The sequence below is a fragment of the Tenrec ecaudatus genome, chromosome 10 (genome assembly GCF_050624435.1).
Source record: "Tenrec ecaudatus isolate mTenEca1 chromosome 10, mTenEca1.hap1, whole genome shotgun sequence".
Taxonomy (NCBI): Eukaryota; Metazoa; Chordata; class Mammalia; order Afrosoricida; family Tenrecidae; genus Tenrec; species Tenrec ecaudatus.
The window spans coordinates 137,523,201-137,542,540 of NC_134539.1; the positions used below are offsets into that span (position 1 = coordinate 137,523,201).

Consider the following 19,340-nt stretch of genomic DNA (forward strand, 5'->3'; position numbering starts at 1 on the left):
AGACTGGGAAATGGATTCACAATCTTATATTTAGGCCAAAGATGAGAAGGGCTTGTGCCCTGCAGTCTTAGCGTTCACAAACTCTCCAAAAAAGCCTGCCATGCTGCCTGAGTGCCAAAGCTTGTCCCTCCTAAGGCATCCCTCAGCCTTATGCACCTGGAAGGGGTCCTCGTGGTGCGGTGAACTGTGTGCTGGGCTGCTAAGCTCAAGGTCAGTGGTTCAAACCCACCAGCCTCAAGGGAGCAAGATGGCACCGGCTCCTCCCATCAAGATTCAGTCTCAGAGACACTACTAGAGAGCTGTCCTCCCCTGTCCTACGGGCAGAGATGGAGTGACCAGGTGGCAGTGGGTTTGTATCTGGATAGGTCTGCAGGCTCATCAGTCACTGGGTGCAGTGTGGTCTCTTTCGATCCCTGTTGACTCCCGTGTGTCAGGATACTCTCTTGGGGGGCTCAGGGGCTGATTTTCAACGTAGGTCGCACGGCCTTCTCGTGAGGGGCCTCTGATAGGCTCCTCCGACCTGCTTCTCAGCTAGCAGCTGGGCAGGTTAGCAGTTTCACCACCACGGAGTCGACAACAAACAAACAGGAGCCACGGGGGTGTGGCGGGAACTCCTTGCGCTGTGAACCACGAGGTCAGCTGTTCAAAGCCCCAAGCCACTCCAGAGAAGCAGGGCAAACCTCTCGAACCTCAAACTTTATATTTCCTCTGAAGTATTTGAAAATAAAAGCACACCGAACTCCCCGCTATCAAGCTGATCTCAACTCACAGCCACCCTGGGGGCGAGCACAGAGGGCCCCCGCGGGCTCCCCAGGTGGTGGGTGAAGCCTCATCTTTCTCCCAGGGAGCAATTAGTGGTTTTGAGTCGCTGACCCCAAGAAACTGGACCCTTGTTAACTCGCTAACACCAGTGTTGAGGTCTGACAGCACACGATGTTACAGGCTTGAAAGAAACCATAAAAACGAATCTCTAACATTATAAAGGATGGGTAGGGTGTTAAGGGATATTTTTATCCCACGAGAAATACCTTTGCAGCAGACCTCTCTCCCTGTCAGAGTCGAACGTGAACTTTGAGAGAGGAAAGCGCGCTCTCTCGGAAGGCTTTCTGGACACTGTGACCAGGGATGCCCGCAGCGGGGTGGGGGTGGGTGGGCACACTGGGTCCCGGAATGGATGAGGAATGGAAGGGACTCTCTAGGCTTGGGGATGTGGCAGGGTCCTAAGAGGTGAGCCGGGGTCCTGGGTACAGCGTGAGAGACTTTCCCACTTCTGGCCTCCAGCCCCTCCAACCCCATCCCGAGCCCACGCCTGCACAGTGGGGCGGACGTTCTGGAAGGGACAGTGCCCTTGGCCCCTGCTAACGCCCAGAGCTTTCCTTTCTCCTTTGAACGCACGAATAAGAAGACTTATGCTCCTCAGGGGGGTTGCTGCGGTCCCGAGGAGCCACCAGTCGGCTCTGACACAGAGTGGCCTGGGCACCACAGAGGGAAACCCTGCCTGGCCCTGCCATCCTCACGACTGTTCTTCCGGTTGAGGCCACTGCTGAAGCCACTGTGTCAGCCTATCTTGTCAGGGGTCTTTCTCTTTATTTTGCTGACCTTCCACTAAGCATGATGTCCCGTCTCCAGGGACTGGGCTCTCCCAAGAAGACGTCTCGCCATCCTCGCCTCTGGCTGCACTTCTTCCAAAAGGGCCGTGTTGGTGCTGTGGGCTGCCCGCGGTCCTTCCCAGAGTCTCGGTCAGCGCCACAGTCAAATGCATCCAGTCTTCGCTGGCCTGCCTTAGTCCATGCCCACCTTTCAGATGCCCACGAGGCGATGGAAGAGACCATGGCTTGGGCCGGGCGCGCCTGAGTCCTCAAAGTGACCTTGCGTGTAGGGCTGGGTGAACGTGAACGAGCCCTCAGGACGCGGCCTGCCACGCGGTCAGCGCCCGAGGCGTGCGAGGAGCCTTAGGTTTAGAACCCGAAACTTGGGGGAAAAGGCTTCCTCCTCGCCATCTCCCGCCTTCACTCCATAAACTAAACGTCTCCTCCCAAATCAATCCGCTTGGGCTGCTCACGGAGAGGCTGGAGCTTCAATCCCACCCGGCTGCTCTTGGGGGGAGGTGGGGTGAGGGACCGGACCCCTGCTTCTGGAAAGACAGCCTCGCAGGCCTCAGGGGGCTGGGCTAGCTCGCCAAGTGGGGACCCTTCCAGATGAGAATGAACTGGATGGACGCTACCAACAACGGCTCTGATGCTCCCTGACCGAGACCCCGCCTCTCAGTGTCACCCTCCTGCTCCAGCGCTCTGGCCCGGGGACCTCCACAGACGGGAAGGCCCGTGAGGACGCCCATCTCCCCTGTGAAGCAGACCGCGGAGGACCGCCAGTCAGGAAAGGCGGGCTTGTGGAACGAAAGGCGACAGGCCAGCGGAGACGACAGGACCAGGAAGAGATGAACAGCCACTCTGATGTGCTTTCCGACAGAAGGCTGTGCAGCCGGAGCCTTCCCGAGGACGCCGCTGTCCCCCTCTGAGTGGAACGCGAAAGGCGGACACTAGGAAACCCTGACGCTGTCATCGATGGCACGGCAACTCGCCAGAAGGCAACCGAGCACACGGGACGCTTTCATGGATGACACTGGAGCTTTCCAAGGGACCAGGAAACAGAAACTGGAGCAACAAGGACCTTTCTCCAGAGCCAGAGAGAGAGTCTCCCCATAGGGCCAGCATTCTGCATTCAGATGGCTAGTTGCCTAAACGATGAGAAAATAAACTTGTTTGTTACAGTCACCCCTTTGTGGTACTTGTATCACAGCAGCCCCCAATAATGAAGACATGGTCTGGGCAGACATAACCCACGCAGGCATCAACAGAAGACTAGATCAGCCCCATGTGACAGAGCCACACTATGGGCTATTGTTCAGCCACCGAAAGGACTAGAGTGCTGAAATATGCTATGCGACACGGATGCATCTTGAGTTTTTCATAGAGAATGGCTCTAGTTATGGGAAACAAAGACAATGGTGACTGCCGGGGGCCGGGGAGGGAGGGGGCAGGAGTGACGGCCATAGGGATGGGGTTTCTTTGGGGGGCAATGAAAAGGAGCTCGCCCCAGTAGCACCAACGGTAAGTTGCATGCTTGGCTGCAAACGGTAAGACCGATGGGTCACGTCTACCCAGAGGCACCTTGCAGAAAGGCCTGGCAATCTACTTCCAAGAACCCTGCCTCTGGAAGAGTCGGAAGCCGTCTACTCGGGCACACACGGGGTTACCATGAGCCAGAATGGACTCCAGGGCCACTGGTCTCGGACCCTGCACAGCCCTGCGGATACATGGGAATCTGGCCACTTTAACAAGGGTAGCTTCCGTGGGGAATGACTGTATCTCACTACGGTTCTATTTAAAAAAAGAGAAAGTGAGAGAGGGGCTGACGACGTGTCCCAGGTCCCACACCATGAAGTGGCATGGCCTGGGCTGGAGCCTGCCTTCCCCAGCTGTCTCATGGGGGGTCCCGGTCCGGAGGACGGAGTGGCCGGTCTTATTACTCCCTGCCTTTTCCTGTCTGCTGGTTGGGCGCCATCATTGAAAGAAAGAAAAGACGAAGGAATTGGAACGAGACACTCAACACTGAGAGGTCCTGACTTGGACAAAGACGAGGGCGAGTCGGCAGGGGAGACCGCAGAGGGGCCGGCGCTGCTCCTGATGAGACTCATGCGAGGCAAGGAAGCAGCAGTCAAAGCCATTCGACGTCACCAGGAGCCCGGTGGAGCCATGATCAAGTAGTGCCTGGCTGCTAACCGAAAGGTCGGCCATCCGAACCAACCACACCAACTCTGGGGGCAAGACCAGGCTGCTGGTCCCCTAGGGCTGCCCGAGTCAGGGCCCACTTGACAGCAACCCCCTCAAACATGGCAGCACCATTTAGTGACTAAAGGACTGAGGGTAGTGCATATGAGGGGGGCAGCCCCCCGAAATGGAATTCCCCCCAAAGCTATGTACTTAACTTTTTTATATATAAAACAACCTTATCACCTTTAAAGTATTCTCTATTACGCTGAATACATTTGTCCAATCTGCTATTTCACTCTTGGAAACATTTTTCAAACTCATCTGTTTGGATGGCTGACAGCACCTCCCTCTTTTTTCCCTTCCCCACCTCGTCTATGCTGTCAAATCGCTGTCCTTTCGTGTCCCTCTGTATCTGGAGAAACAAAACGAAGTTCCATGGAGCGAGGTCAGGTAAATAAGGTGCGTGGGGCGAGAGAGGCATGCCGTGTCTTGCCTGCCCCAAACTGACGCACCGAGATGGCTGCGTGAGCAGGTGCATTGTCGTGGTGGTAAAACCAGTCTCGTCTGCCACAAACCAGGCCTTTTTGTGGCATGCTGCTATGCAATCTTTGCAGAATCACTACACTGATTAACAGTCTGACCTGGTGGAACACACTGCAAATGTATGAGTCGACATTTTCGTCCATTTTGGAAGGTGACTGACGTTCAGAATGAGATTTGTCATCAGTCAACTTTCACCTTTTTTTTTTAAAAGAGAAAACCACGTGGACACTTGAGTCTTTGTAAGCTGTGTTCAACATCACAACAGTTTTTGTGGCATTTTTCCCCAAGCAGGAAACAAAATTTCACAGACGCACACTGTTCTCTGAAATCAGCCATCACAAAAAAACAAGGCTTGAGCAAAACTGCTTTTATGAAAGAAAAAAAAAAACTCACTGTGACCAGAGAGAACCTTCTCAGGTGACGTCCTTGGGTGCACTAGCGCAGGCGAATTGCTCGAGGTTCTCCTAGGGGGGTGGGGGCGGGGGATGCATACTACAAAAGCTCCGCTCTGCCCAGGGCAATTCCCATTTTGGGGGGTATCCCTCATAAAGACCAGATTTTCTGCCGGGGCTCACTGCCTTATGTCCAAGACCTACAACACTGCATGTACTGCGGGGCTTCCGGGGACAGAAGAATATGAAACAGGAGTGCATAAGGACTAAGGCTTCGTTCCTATTAAAAACGGTCTAAAATCAAGTAATAACATCCGAGTAAAATGACCCCGTTGAGAAGTAGGTCAATCCCACAGCCATCTGTCCTTAAAAACATTCCTAAGTCCTACCTTAAATACGACCAGGAAGTAATTTCTCTAGCAAAATCAGATTATTAAGCAGATGGCAAGAGGAAGAATAGGAGTCTTTGGCTCACAAAGAAACAAACAAGGAAAAGTTGCCTGGGCAACATAGCAAGGATAGTATTCTGGGAAGACAATCAGTCATAAATCTTTATGTCACAGGCAAGTCCTGGAAAGAAAGTGGGGAGGGAGGAAGCTGTGTGCCAAATAGAGAAATCACGTTTTAATCAGTGGCTTACTAACTACTGAAAACTTAAAATGTTCTGTTGTGCACAGAGGTTGCTGTGAGTCAGAGGGGACTGGACGGTGTACTTAACGACAACTCGAAGACACAAGGGCCCAAGTTAAAAATAAACGCAGACGTGGGTCATCAGCGCTGTCCTATTCCCAAAGGGGCAGACATACTTTTCGGTGGGAAAATCTGATGCTCACTATGACAACCAGTGGCTGATGTAACGCCCCCCGCACTCCTTGCTGCACACATCGACATCGTACGTCTGAGGGACGTGTTTGCAAAGAACACGTGGACTTCCCAAGTCCACACTGCGAGGCTCCACAAAAGAGAAACGGTGGCACCGCTGTGGATCACGGGCACAGGAAGTCACCCAAGAGCAGCACACTGTGGTCTTCCACAGACCCCAGGAGCACAAGCAAACAAAGCGCTAAGGCAGCGGTTCTCAACCTTTGGGTCTCGACCCCTGGGGGGGGGGGTTGAACACCACGGGTCCACCCCATGCAGATACGCCCCCTACGGGGTCAACACAACACAAGGAGCTGTAAAGGGTATTGATGAGACCATGAAGACAATCTGATTAGGAACTACCTACTAGATAGTATTATATCGATGCGAAATTCCTTGAGCTTCAAAATCACAATTAAAGGGGGCGAAAGAGTTCCCCAAGGGAAGGACAAAGAAATGAGAGTAGGGGTTGACCTCTCAACTCAAAGCCGCCCGTGGGTATATCAGGAAGCCTGCTCCAGGCAGACTGTGCGGTGGCTGAGAGGAGGAAAACTGGGCTCCCTGAAGCCAGACTGGCCCACGGCTTGCAGGCATTGCTAGTATCTGAATATCAGATACTGCACCTTGGGCAGCCTGTTTGGGGTACACGATGGCTGTAGCCACTTCTCGCAGCGCACAGTTACTGATCGCGCGAGGGAAAAACAGAGCTGCATGTGCCTGTCAGGGAGTCCCACCTCATCTCAATAGGAACGCGTCCGGCTTTCAAAGGGTCCTCTTGGCCTCAGACTGCCTACGGGAGGTTATAGCCCTAACCATTTTGGACTGTTAATCAAGATGAACTCATCTTAGGATGGGCCTCCCGTACACTTTGAATCCAGCACTACCACGGACTGACTTTCTGTACTATCGACCTGAATGGCATTCCCTTCCTGCTTAGTTTAGTCTTAAACACACAAAACATGAAGACACGGGCAATTTACACATTAATTTAGATTTGTTTCCAATACTGTCCTCATCCAAGTCCATAGCCGCCCTCCTTGTAAGGAGAACTACGGTGTGACATTCCCACTTAGCAAAAGGAGCTCTCCAGAGCACCTTACAAGAAGTCAACCTGCAGGGGCAATCCTTCGTACAAGACGCAACAGTGAGAAACTGGAAGCAACGTACGCATTCCGAATTGGGGGGTGGAATAGGATAGATCCACTCAAACACAAAATCGGGGTCACTCGGAAAACACAGGCATGTAGACACATCTTTGAAAATATCAATACAGGTCAAATGAAAAGTGATACTGGACAGGATATGCTGGCCAGGAGCTGCCGAAGCAGAGTCAAGAGCGATGTCAACAGTTGCTGTAGTCATGTGAAGGGGGTGTGGTAAGAACTCTCTGTGAAGTTCTGATTCATAAAAGTTTGTTTACAATGAAAAAGTTGACAATCCTGGGCGGTTTATACTACGTTCCCACAGGAGCCAAATATACAGGGGCGGAGAAAAAGCACAGGGAGAGAGATTTCCCAGCAGGACAGTCTCCGGGTGTTGGAGGATGAGCTCTCTTGAGGAGCAAAACCACTGAGGTGTTTGCAGACTTATTTCAGAGACACGAGTCCTGAAGCTGTGGGGGTCAGCAACCCCTAAACCTGTGGCCCTGGAAGAAAGTTAAGGGTTTTTGTTTTGCTCTTGGAATGACTTGTCGTCTTGGGGACCCAACGGGACAGTTCAACTCTGTTCTACGGAGTCACTATGAGCTAGAATTTACTGGGTGGACAGAGACACATGGGCCTAGGAAAAACTCATGGCTATCGAGTCAATGCTGACTCACTGAGACCCTACAGGACAGGGTGGCACTTCCCCTGTGAGTTTCTGAGACGGTAACTCTTTACGGCAGTAGAAAGCCCATCTGTCTCCCTCGGAGTGGCGGGTGGTATCAAACTGGGGGCCTTGTGGTTAGCAGCCCAACCTCGTAACCACTGTGCCACCAGGGCTCCTGCAAGCTTGCTGAGGAAGGCTGGAAATCCTTCTCCCAGGGTTCCTCCTCCGCCCACCCCTCGCACCCACGTAGGTTGGTTTTCCATACAATGGCAGCAGGTGGGTTTCTGTAGTGCTGAAAGGGGAGCTCTGGGTATCTCCAATCCCAGTAGGGTCACCCACAGTGGGCAGGTTGAACGGAGCCCCCAGTACAGGACACAGGGCTTGGCAGTCTACTCCCAAAGAGCAGCCAATGGAACGCCTATGGCCCACCACACACCATGAGTTGACGGAGCACTGAAAGCGGAGCCCCATGGGTTGGAAGATGCTCAACCGCACAGTGGTGGAAGGAGAAGACTTCTTGGTGAGGATGGCAGAGGGTCGAGCAATGTTGAATTCGGTTGTACGCGTGGTGGCCAGGGGTTGGTGCCGACTCAACCGCGACAGAGGGCACCGCGGTCCCTACCATCACACGCATCCACGCTGCTACCAACCACCAACCCAGGATGGAGACGTCCGGCAGGAAAGCACTTTGAGCCATTAGGCCCCAACGGCGTGCGGCGGCACGTGGTGTTTCGGCCCCCTCCTTTCAGGGGGCTGTGTTCCCTGCATTCACCATCAACCACAACTTATCTTTCCTTGGTTGAATATACAAATGACCGAGGAAGAAACGAACCTAAACAGGTTTTGGAGACTAATCCCCTCGCTTAGCAGAGAAACAGTGTTACATGGAGGCTGTGCACTGGGCGAGGTTCCAGACTGCAGCTTTCTGAAGGCAGGATCCTTATGCGGGTGAAACACCCCTTCGCCCCAGCACAGGGGTGCTCCTTGTAGAGAAGGCGGGTCTAGCCATGAGCGACAGGTATGGATGGCAGCGACCTCTTGTTCTGAGGATGCTGCTGTTCAGGACCGTGGCGTCCGCTGTGACTGGCAGCAGACCTCTGGACCACAGAAGGATGCGCTGCCTGGCCCTGTGTCCTCACTTACGCTGGAGCCCCTAGTGCAGCCCCGGGGTCCCTCTGTCTCGCCATTTCCATTGGCCTTTCACTGTACCAAGCAGAACGTCCTTCTCTGAGGATCGGTCTCTCCTGGTAACACGTCCTACATATGCCCCTAAAGCAGCGGTTCTCAACTGGTGGGTCACGACCCCTTTTGAGTGGGGGGTGGATGTTGGAAGACCCTTTCACAGGGGTCGCCTGATTCACAACAGGAGCAAATGACAGTGGTGAATTAGCAACGACAATAATGTTACGGCTGGGGTCACCACCGCATGAGCACCTGTATGAAAGGGTCCCGGCGTGAGGAAGGCGGAGAACCGCTGCCCTAAAGGAGCACTCCGGTGAACTTCTTTCCAGACAGATCCGTCGGCTCTTTGGGCAGCCAGTCCACGGGGCTTCCAAGATGCTGTGCCGAGGAGGAACGAACGCACTGCCGTCCAAGTTCACGTCTTAGAAATGAAACTGCTCTTGTCAGGAGGCTAGCAGGTTATGTGGTTGCAACTAATCAGGACCAGTTTCAGAACCCTTAATGCTCCCAGGCCTCCAAGTCATTGCGTAACTGTCCCCACTCTGCGGCACTGACCCTGGGACCTGCAGCAAACGGCAAGCACTTTTGCTAAAAATGAGCCGCTTTCCTGAAGGCAGATTCTCTGAAGCACCGGCCCGGCTGAGCTCCGTGTGCAGGCCCCCCTCACCCGGAGCCCCAGAGGACTGCCCCCTCCAAGCGGACAGCTCGGTGATGCCCCAGGACGCCAGCCAGGGCAGCGCGGGGCCTCCCGTGAAGCTGTTGCTCACGGGCTGCGTGGTTACAGGAAGGAGCGAAGAGCAGCGATTTCCTTCCCAAAGGTCAGCTGCCTCAGACAGGCCAAACAGAAAGCAGTTCCAGCTTGCAACTTCCCCTCTTGCTTCTGCAGCGAATACGCAATCGCCTTTGGTTTCCAGTAAAAGCTCCTAAGAAAAACAGGGCAAGCAAGCATGAGCCCCAGAATCGGTGGCATGGACGGACGAGTCCCGTTCGGCTCAATTAAAGACCAGAAGATCAGAAGATCGGGGCCGCTTGGCATCTTTTACAAGAGCAGTGTAAGGGTTAAGAGCAGCCAGGTAGAAGGTAGGATTAAAGGCGAGGACAAGGGCCAGGCTGGGACCACCGTCCAGGTTAGACCCTTGCTCTGGAAGGCTCCGCCTGCAAATGAGGTGGGATTTTGATGACAATAAACCTGGCAGCAGGTACTGACAGAGAAGCGGTCTTCACTTTCCCTTTCTCAAACTGGAAATCAGACGCGTCCAATGTGCTGGGGCCCTGCGCGGGTTCAAGGCCAGGACGGAGAACAAACCAGCTGGGGCAACCTCAGGAGGTCAGAGGAGAACTGTGCTTTGTGGGGGTGGGGTGTTTACAATGGCTAGATGCCGTGCCCCCCATCCCCTCTCCCAAAGTGGACCAGCAGCTCTCTCTTCCAAGGCACCACTGGGAGGACATGCCCCTGCGATGCTTCGGTCAGCACTGGGCGCATTGACTGTTCGCCCCACGGTCACACCGAGGCAAAGAGCCTTCCAAACAGTTCCTGCAAAGTTCCGTGGTCTTTTTCACCCCGCTTCCCCTCGGATTTTGACACGCACCCCTACACCGTCGCTGGGGACTGTACAAGTAGGGATGCAAGGGATAGAAGGACAGCAATAGCACCCTGCATGTTCGGTCAGGAGTCACCTGGACAGTCCCAGGCCACGTGCGTGGACCGCTGCCTCCAAAGAGCCCGGCATGCCAGCATGGATCTCTGAACTGCAGAAGCACCCAACTGCACGGAAGACCGGGCATTCAGTAGTCCCCAGAGGCAGCCAACATTAGAGCCTCTGGGGCAGAAAAGGGAAGGAGAAGAAAGAATATTTTTTTCATCCATGTGCCCGACGGGATCAATTTCCAGCTGCCTTCCACACAGACAGCTTGCAAGAGGCGGCCCTGGGACTCTGGAACGACTGCGGGTGGGACGCGGGCTCTGCGCCTCTCTCACACGCTGGTGTCAGGCTGTGGAGGCACCAGGCGCCTTGTGCGACACATCCCTGTTCTAAAGACTCAGCTCGGACAAGTGCAGCACATAGCGCATGTCCCGCCACTCCGAGAATCCCTACTGCGGAACAGAGACGGTGTGGAGTTCCAGGAGAAAGTGGGTCATTTGCTACCCATGCTAAGTGAAACGCAGCTCTCTGCGCCGGAAACGCTTGCGTGTTGGAAAAGGACTAACGCCGCGTTTTACTTACAAGTCTTTCCAATCTTTAATACCTGGGTTTTAAAAACAGCAAAGGCATTTGCCCGGGCGTGGAGAAGAAAAGGGAATACAGGGCCTTGGAGCGTGTGTGGCATGTACCTTCCATCCGGCCTCCTTAGTTTCTTTCGACAACACTGTGAGGCAACATCTCGGTCCCCGGTCCACAGATGAGGAACCAGCCTTAAGAGTTAGGAAGTGGCCCAATGTCTCGGAGCAGGTGAGGGCAGGAGTGGGGCTCATCCCCTAGGCAATCTGATTCTGGAGCTCAGGTGCTCACCCGCCATGCTGTCCTTGTGAAAAATCCGCACCTGACTATGAATTTTCCCTGTGGCTCAGGACTGTTCTGCAATCAAAGGTTACTCCTAAGTAGAAAAGGATTCATACTAGACAACCTCCCAGCCCCAGGCCCCAGCCAAAAATAAAAAATAAAAAATAACTCAAAAAACTTTAACTGGAACTTCCTTCCCTAAGGGACAAAGAGCACTGAGGTGACAAACCTTCAAACACAACCAAAGGAAGTCAGATTTGGAGGTTGGGGGTTCACCCTCCTTTCAGTCGTCAGAAAGGAGCTCCAGGCCGAGGCCGGGCAGCGAGAGGGTGGAGAGTACCGAGCAGCCGTCCTGGGCGGGCGTGGGGAAGGAGACCCTGACCACCTGTGGGGAGAAGAAACACAGCGCGCTCCCGATCTGAAGCTGAGTGGTTACCGCTGCCATCGTGGTCCCCCCATTCCTGCCGGGCTTTCTCCTCCCAGACGCGCCATCACCCTCTGCAGGCAGTTCTCCCCATCCGTCACCCTAAACGGAGGCTTTCTCAGAAAGGCACCAGCTCTTTAATGCAAATTAGGACGTGGCTGGCCTCGGCTGGTGGGTCAGAGGGGGCAGTACAAGCTACTGAACTCTGGCGTCTTCTGGATCCCCGTTCAGATTATACTAATAGTCCCACTTCGACTCATCCAGTGCTGCTCGGCATAGGAAGTTGCAGCCAAAATAATAGTAATTATAAATTATCGAGGGTTCATGAGGGAGGGAGGAGCGGGGACGGAGGGGGAAAAATGAGGAGCTGATACCAAGGGCTCGAGCAGAAAGCAATTGTTTTGAGAATGATGATGGCAACAGATGCACAAATGTGCTTGACACAATGGATGGATCTATGGATTATGATAAGCGTTGTATGAGCCTCCAATAAAATGATTTTTTTTAAGTTGCAGACGAGGTATAATGAATGGCTACATTTCGGCCATGACCGATGAGCACATCCCGAAAATAACGACGTGACCGTCAGTGCACGGCTGGCACTCAACGGCTGCTGGCCATCTGGGTCACCACGTCTGGATTTGGCAGGGTGCGCACAGCACAGTCGAGGGGACATCTGGAGCCCGAGGAGCTGGTCTCCCCAACATCTCTCGCCAGAAATGAAAGCTGCACTCTCCCCGTGGCCTGGGCCGTCTGGTCTGTACGGATCGATCATCCGCTTCTTGCAAAAGAATGCTTTCCCCTTCCAGAATGAGGACTCAGCCTGAAGACCACAGAGCCCAGGCCCTAAGAACCAAAGCAGTCGGGAGGGAGGTGCTGCCCACCCACAAGTCTGGGGGGCTATGGCGGGCAGGGTGGGGATCCTGTGCCTTCATTTCCATGACCGAGAAGAGCCATGCTCAGTTCTTGGCAGGAATTCAACACTTGCTTGTTAAATTGAGCACCACTGGAACCTAAATAAAGATGGGGACACAGGTGGCTGGTCCGCTATTTCCTTCCCCATGCTTTCTCTCATGCCCGGGAGCTCATTAGCTTGTATCCTTGTAACAGAAATAATGGGAGTGAATCACCCTTGCTAGAAAGGGTGACAGCCATTCTGACTCATCACTGTCGCTGCTAATCAAGGTAAATAGCATCGAGAGTTGAGCCAGACCACAAATAGCGTGGCAGGTTTGTCATGCCCAGCTGACACCTAGTTGCAGCAGCCTCAAAAGAGAGAATGATCCGAAACGCGACGAGGCTAAGGTGAACGGAGATTCCAGAGAAAGCCGCTTCTCCAGGCAAGCCCGAGTCTTTCTTTCCCTCTTCTAATTACGTCCGAGCCCTGAATGTGGCAGCGTGGCGTTGATCAGCAACAAGGCGCCCATCGGTTGCCATGCATACCACTAAAGACAATCCCCGGAGACCCACTCCTCTGGTGCCTGCACAAGACAATGTGCCCTGCGTGCAGAATTCGGGCTCCAAGGATGACTCAGCGCTCGCGCCGTCACGGGCTGGGTGGACACGGAAACCTATTTTTCCTCTCGGAGGAAATGCCGCGCAATGCCAGCACGGGAAGCCCCTTCCGAAAACACAGGCACCTCTGACTCCAGACCGTTTTCATGCAAGAGGTGCTTCCTGGCCGCCAAGTGGAAAAATATACTCTCCACTGCCTATGGAGAAATCCCAGGCTGTTTGCTCGTTAGCGGTCCCTAGTTAGCAGCTGCTGCTGTAGAGACAGCCCCGCCGGTACCAACAAAAGCAAGAGGGCCCGCTGACAAAGGGGCGGACACGCGAGACTATTTCTGACTGCTCACCTCTGTCCTTGCCTGCCGTCTGTCTACCTGTGGGGTAGAGGCGGGCCGGGGCGGTGGTCGACAGCCGCGCATGTCTCTTGTTGCTTACAAAGGAAGATCTAAACGGTTCTCCCAACACACCTGGCAGTCTTTAGACTAACCTGGGGGCCCGGGCTTCAAGCCGCTTCCACCTTTCCAATCGGAGCCCATCTTGGTTTGGGAGAAATTGTCATGGGCAGTACCCTCTCCCTGCCAGGCTGACCCTGCGTTTGCAGAAATCAAACAACGGTACAGTTATACGTGCCTGAACAGCTGTAGTAGGAGGGGGTCTCCAACAAAGAGCTGGTGGCTCAGAGGGAGGCAAAGAGAATGGAATTTCCCCAAGACTCTGCGGTGGGCCTTCGGTGGGCCAGGGTGTGAGCAACACGTGGCAGCCTGGCCCGGCGTTTGCTGACATGACCTTAGTGTTACGGCAGCACAGCACCGAGGGGCTCTCGCTGTGTGGCTGGCCCTCCACCCACCTGCCCAGCCACCGCTCACATTTTCCTGGGGCTGGCCTGCACTCCCTGGCAGTGGTTTGGCTGCTTCCCAGGGAAGCGTATCTGCCGGCGGCGTGCAGAATTTCTTCTCTGTTTAAGAGGACCAGGGTTACTGTCAAGGGCAACATGCCCAAGTCATGAGCATTCACTGATTTTATTTTCCTGCCTTCGTGTAATTGAATAATAATGTTGGTCTCATTTCTACAGTGAGACATCTCCTTGGCCTTACTGCTGTGAGCCCTGTCTTTATTGCGTTTGAAAGCCAAGCTGCACTTCCTGGGCACACACGTGCATGTACGTGTTTAGGAAAACCAGAGATGCTACAACCCTCCATGTAGGCTACATGGGACTGGATGTCTGCACTGTTGTTTCATGGTAAACTTTCTAGATAGGAGGTACAGCGCAGTACCCACGTAAGCCAGCGGCACCGGTGTTTATTGTGACCATCGAGACATATGTAGGATGGGTCATGCATGCACTGTACCATCACGTAGCTGGCAGCAGCAGAATCGCTCTGCACACCAGACACGAGACAAATCGGGTCCGCGTGGAAAGCTGCTGCGCTCCCTGTGCCCGGCCCTCCTCTGGTCAGGGATTCTGGACATCATCATCACATGGAGGGAGGGCCATGCATGCATGTACCCTTGCAGCCGGGTGCTGACTGGCTGGACTTTACGTGGCCATGAACATGTATGTTAGGACACTTCATACTTGGTCTGATGGTGCCAGTCCAATCTTCAGGCTGTGAATCTAATTTTTGATCGTCTGCTCTGAAGCCTGGAAAAGTGAGATCAAGGAGAGCCGAAAGCGATCTGTGAAAACCGCACGCTCAGGAGCTGTGGCGGCAGAGTCACGGCTTGCTTCACAAGTTCACGCACAGTCTAAGATCCCACTTGAAAGTGAAATCCAATAAACGCGCTGCCAAGTAATTGTCTAAGGGGGCTTCCCTCTCTCTGTCTGTCTCTATACAAGCCCATCTCCTAGTGTTTACCTCTCGATGCCTATCCTTAAAAAAATAACAGTAAGTGTTTTCTCCTTACTTTCAGTTCTCCTGTTTCTGTCTTCCGTCCCCCTGGGTGGAGCGCTAGGGGACTAGGGCGATGCTGCTTTGGTTGACTGCTCAGAGAAACGAGACCGGACAAGAAGGAAGGGAGGGAAGCACACAGCCTCATTTCTTCATGAAGTTTCAATCCACACCTCCCTCGTCTCGGCTGGTCCTAATGTCTGTCTAGACAAAGTGCCAGTACTTTCCCGGCTCAGTATGAAGCCGTAAGAAGCACAATTTGCTTCACGGAACACGGAGAAAGACTCATCTCTAATATTGCTGCAGGGGCAGATGCATCAGCAGGACACGGAAGAGACAAACCTACAGCCATGCCAATGAGGAATCATATGTTCAAAGCTTTAATAACCCCCTCGTGGCCTGCGACGAGCTGGCGAACTAACTTGTTTGCAGACACTAGCTGTGTGTGTATCAATGGCTCGGTCTAGGTTCACAGTGAAAGAAAATTAGCCTTGTTGGGTCTCCCAGCAAAAGGGTCCTTTTGCAAGCCCTCCATGATGCTGGTCTCCCAAGGAAACAGAGAGACAAGCGGCCTTGTCCCTCCTGTCTTCTTTCTTCCACAGTAAAGGACACTCTACCTGCTCTTTGGGGAGCTGATGAGACCGTCTCTGGATACATTTTCTCTACTGAGATGAAAGGGGAGTAAATGGAGTAGAGGTTTCTTCAACACCAAGCAATGCTTTTCAAGAGAATCACAGAGAGGCACGGCTCCCTCTTGTGAACAAAGCTAAGGGACCAACACTCTCCTAGTGGTTGTTGATGAGAACCAGAGTTGGTTCAAACTCTTAGCGACCCAAGAACAACAGAATGAGACACCAAGCCAGGTCCTTCCCGGGCCTTATAATTGCTTCTGTGTTTGAGCCTCCGTTACAGTCACAGTTAATCCAGCTCCTTGACAGCCTCCCCCCACCCCTTTCTTCGGGTCTACTCTGGTGTAGTGGTTACGTGTTGGGCTGCCATCTGCAAGGTAGGCAGTTCAAGACTACTAGCCGCTCTACAGGAAAAAGATGGGGCTTTCTAGTCTCCCAAACAGTTCCAGAAACCCGCCGGGGGGCTGGGGGGGGGGGCAGGATGCGTCAGCCATGACTCGGTGGCAGCGAGTTTGGTTTGCTTTCTATTTCACCAAGTGCGATGACCTTCTCCAGGAAATGGTCCTCCTGATGACGTGTGCAAAGTATGCAATACCAAGTCTTTGGACTTCAGTGCTCAGGATGGGTTTCAAAATGACCCTGTTGCTTGGCGATCTCACCAGGGAGCGCTCCCACCCGATGATAGGCCCAAGGTGCATGAGACCAAGTCTTGCCACCCAGCTTCCAAAGCCCATCCTGGCCGAGCTTCTCCCAGGACAGACTGGCTCATCCTCTGGCAGTTTACAGTCTATTCAACATTCTTCACCAACACCATCCTGCATACGTATCGATTCTTCTTTGGCCATCCTTCCTTCTTGTCTGGCTCCCCAGGTATAAGAGGTGATGGAGAGCGCCGTGGGTTGGAGTCAGGTGTACCCTAGTCTTCCAGGCAGCATCGTTGCTCTGTAGCATTTTAAGGAAATCTTGTCCGGAGGCTGCCGGTGTCAGGGGCATGATGATGGGGCCGAGTACAGCGAGACCCTGGACTTCATCCTTCCCTCTGTTTATCATGATGTTGCCTGTTAGTCCAGATGGGAAGACTTGTGTGTCCTTTCCGCTGATGGGCAGTCCATACTGAGGGTGGGGAGCTTCACCTTGCGGTACGTGAAGCCGCCTTTCTGCCAGCGAGGCTGTGCTGTCTGCACAGCACAAGTTGCTACTGAGTCTTTCTCCAGTCCTGATGGCCCGGCCTCCTTCACAGAGCCCTCCTTCTCTGAAGACGTGCTTATGAGCCGACAGATAGAATAAGCATGGGAAGAGGAGACGGCACAGGCACACACCTGTCCGCATTGGAAACCACACAGCATCTTCTCGTTCTGGTCCAACGATTTGTCTCTTGGCTTATGGACAGGTTTCACGAGGTCATAAATGAATACTCTACAACTCCCTTTCTTTCTAAGGTTATCCACAACGTGTTCTCATAGAAACAAGAAGTAACCCGGTGCACCAAGGCGTGAATGCAACGCACCGGCATGTAGCAGGGAGCCAATAGAGAGGTCTGTGGGGCTGGCCCCAATCCCAGCTATGTGGACCCCACCCACCCACCACAAGACTGCACTTCAAAGGACAGCACTGAAGCTGCAGCTTGGGGCGAGAGGCACATCTGATCAGAGCACACAGGAGCAAAAAAAAAAAATAGGGAAAAAGAGAGTGTGAAACACATCCTGGCCCACCAAGCCCTGAGGAGGATATTTCTGCTCAGAGCAGACAATGCACAGAGAGGACCACAGGGCAGACCCCACTACAAGACACAGCGTCCCTCACTGACCCATAGCACTACAGGGGACACACTCAGTGTGGGAACAGTGCACAATCTGCCCTCATCACACTGGGGCAAAACACTAAGGGCGTGCAACAGAGCAATGAAGTCCCCGGAGAGTACCAAAAATAGACTTTGGGAACAGAGTGTGGCACCACATCAGACACGAAGCACTCTTTTTGCTGTTTGGTTATTTTTTGTTTGTTTTGTCTTCCTTTGTTTGGCTTTGCCTTGTTTTTGTGCATATTATTGTTTCTGCATGTTTATCTAGGTAAGATAGGAGGGATAAACAATTTGGAGGAGAAAACAACTGGACCAATAGTTCCAGTGGGGGACATGGGAGAGGGCGGGAGAAAAGAAGGTGGGTGTCAACCAACCCAGGGACAAGGGAACAACAAGTGAACTAAAATCGATGGAGAGAAGGGCGTAGGATGCCTAGTGGGGCTTAATCAAGGGCAATGTAACTGAGAGGAATTATTGAAACCCAAATGAAGGCTGAGCATGATAGCGGAACAAGAGGAAAGTAAAAGGAAATAGAGGAAAGAACTAGGAGGCAAAGGATATTTATAGAGGTCTAAATATAGGCATGTACATATGTAAATATATTCATATATAATGGTAGGGAAATAGATCCATGTACTTATATTCCACACCTCCCCACTATCATGACCTCAATTATACAATTACGAATCTGACTAGACCAGAACATGTACACTGATACAGGTAAGAGTCTGCAACACAGGGAATCCAGGACAGATGAACTCCTCAGGACCAATAATGAGAAAAGAGATACCAGGAGGGGAAGGGGAAGGTGGGGGGAGAAATGGGGAATTGATCACAATGATCGACATATAACCAACCACCCCCCAGGGGGGTGGACAACAGAAAAGTGGATAATAGGAGAGAGCAGATGATATAAGATATGAAAATGATAATTTATAATTTATCAAGGGTTCATGAGGCAGGGAGGGTGAGGGAGGGAAAAAAGTACCAAGGGCTCTATTAGAAAGAAAATGCTTTGAAAATGATGATGGCAACATATGTACAAATGTGCAGGAGACAATGGATGGATGGGTTGTGATAAGAGCTGTGAGAACCCCCAATAAAGTGATTTAATTAAAAAAAAATTTTAATGATTAAAATGTGAACTGGGCAGGAAAAAAAAGAAACAAGAAGTAGAAGGAGGCTTCAGAAAGGTCATGGAAAATTGGAATGCAAAGCTTAGTTCCTTTTTCCACAAACTTTTAAAAGCCCCCTCATAGTTGCTTAACAAATGTTTATTGAGCGCCAGGCTCTGCTCCGGGGCCTGAAGACACAGCAATGAAGAAAATGAACAACAACAACAAAGAAATGAAAAGAAAATGGACATGCCTTCAGGACACTTAAATCGGACTCACAGGGTGGGCTTCCCTGACTTTTGAGAAAGCGCTGGTGATGGGAAGAAATTTCTGGTAGAACCAAGACATCTGTTCATCCCTGTGGCCGCTGATGACCCTTCTGGGGTCACAGGGCGTGGGGCAGCCAGTCATCTCACGATGTCGCGATATGTTCGTGCGTCAAACTACTGTGTCCAGGGCTCCGTTTTAGTTTGAGGATCACTTTCATGCGGGCCACAATCCATGCCAGTCATTTACCTCTCAGGTGATTTACAAATACCGGCTCCATAAGGCGCTTCAAACACAGAGCTTGGAGGGAGGAATTGACAACGGGACTCAAGTTCCCATCCAGACACACAGCAGCCCAGGCCAGAAGGGAGCAAGCACTGTATGGCTCCTTCTTTCCCCAAAGATGAAAGAGAGGACAGGTTAGGTTTGAAGCAAGACATATCGTGGCGTGAAAAGGTTGTGTGCTTGAACATGCTCTGTCTGCCCCTTGATTCAATACCCGCAGCTTTGAGGGATCAAGATAATGAATCGTCAAATGCAAGCATCAGATTCTTTGGAGCATGACAGTGTTTATGCTCGGAACTGTTCACCTTTAAGGAAATATTTCAAAAGTCCCAAAGTAGCTCGTGTATTACATTGGGAAGA

General features: G+C 52.5%; 1 protein-coding gene across 3 annotated transcripts in view; it reads right to left on the bottom strand.

The window, feature by feature from the left end:
- The window catches only part of STAT5B (signal transducer and activator of transcription 5B), a 73,322-nt gene that overhangs the window by 34,364 nt on the left and 19,618 nt on the right, over positions 1-19,340 (bottom strand). The window lies entirely within an intron of this gene.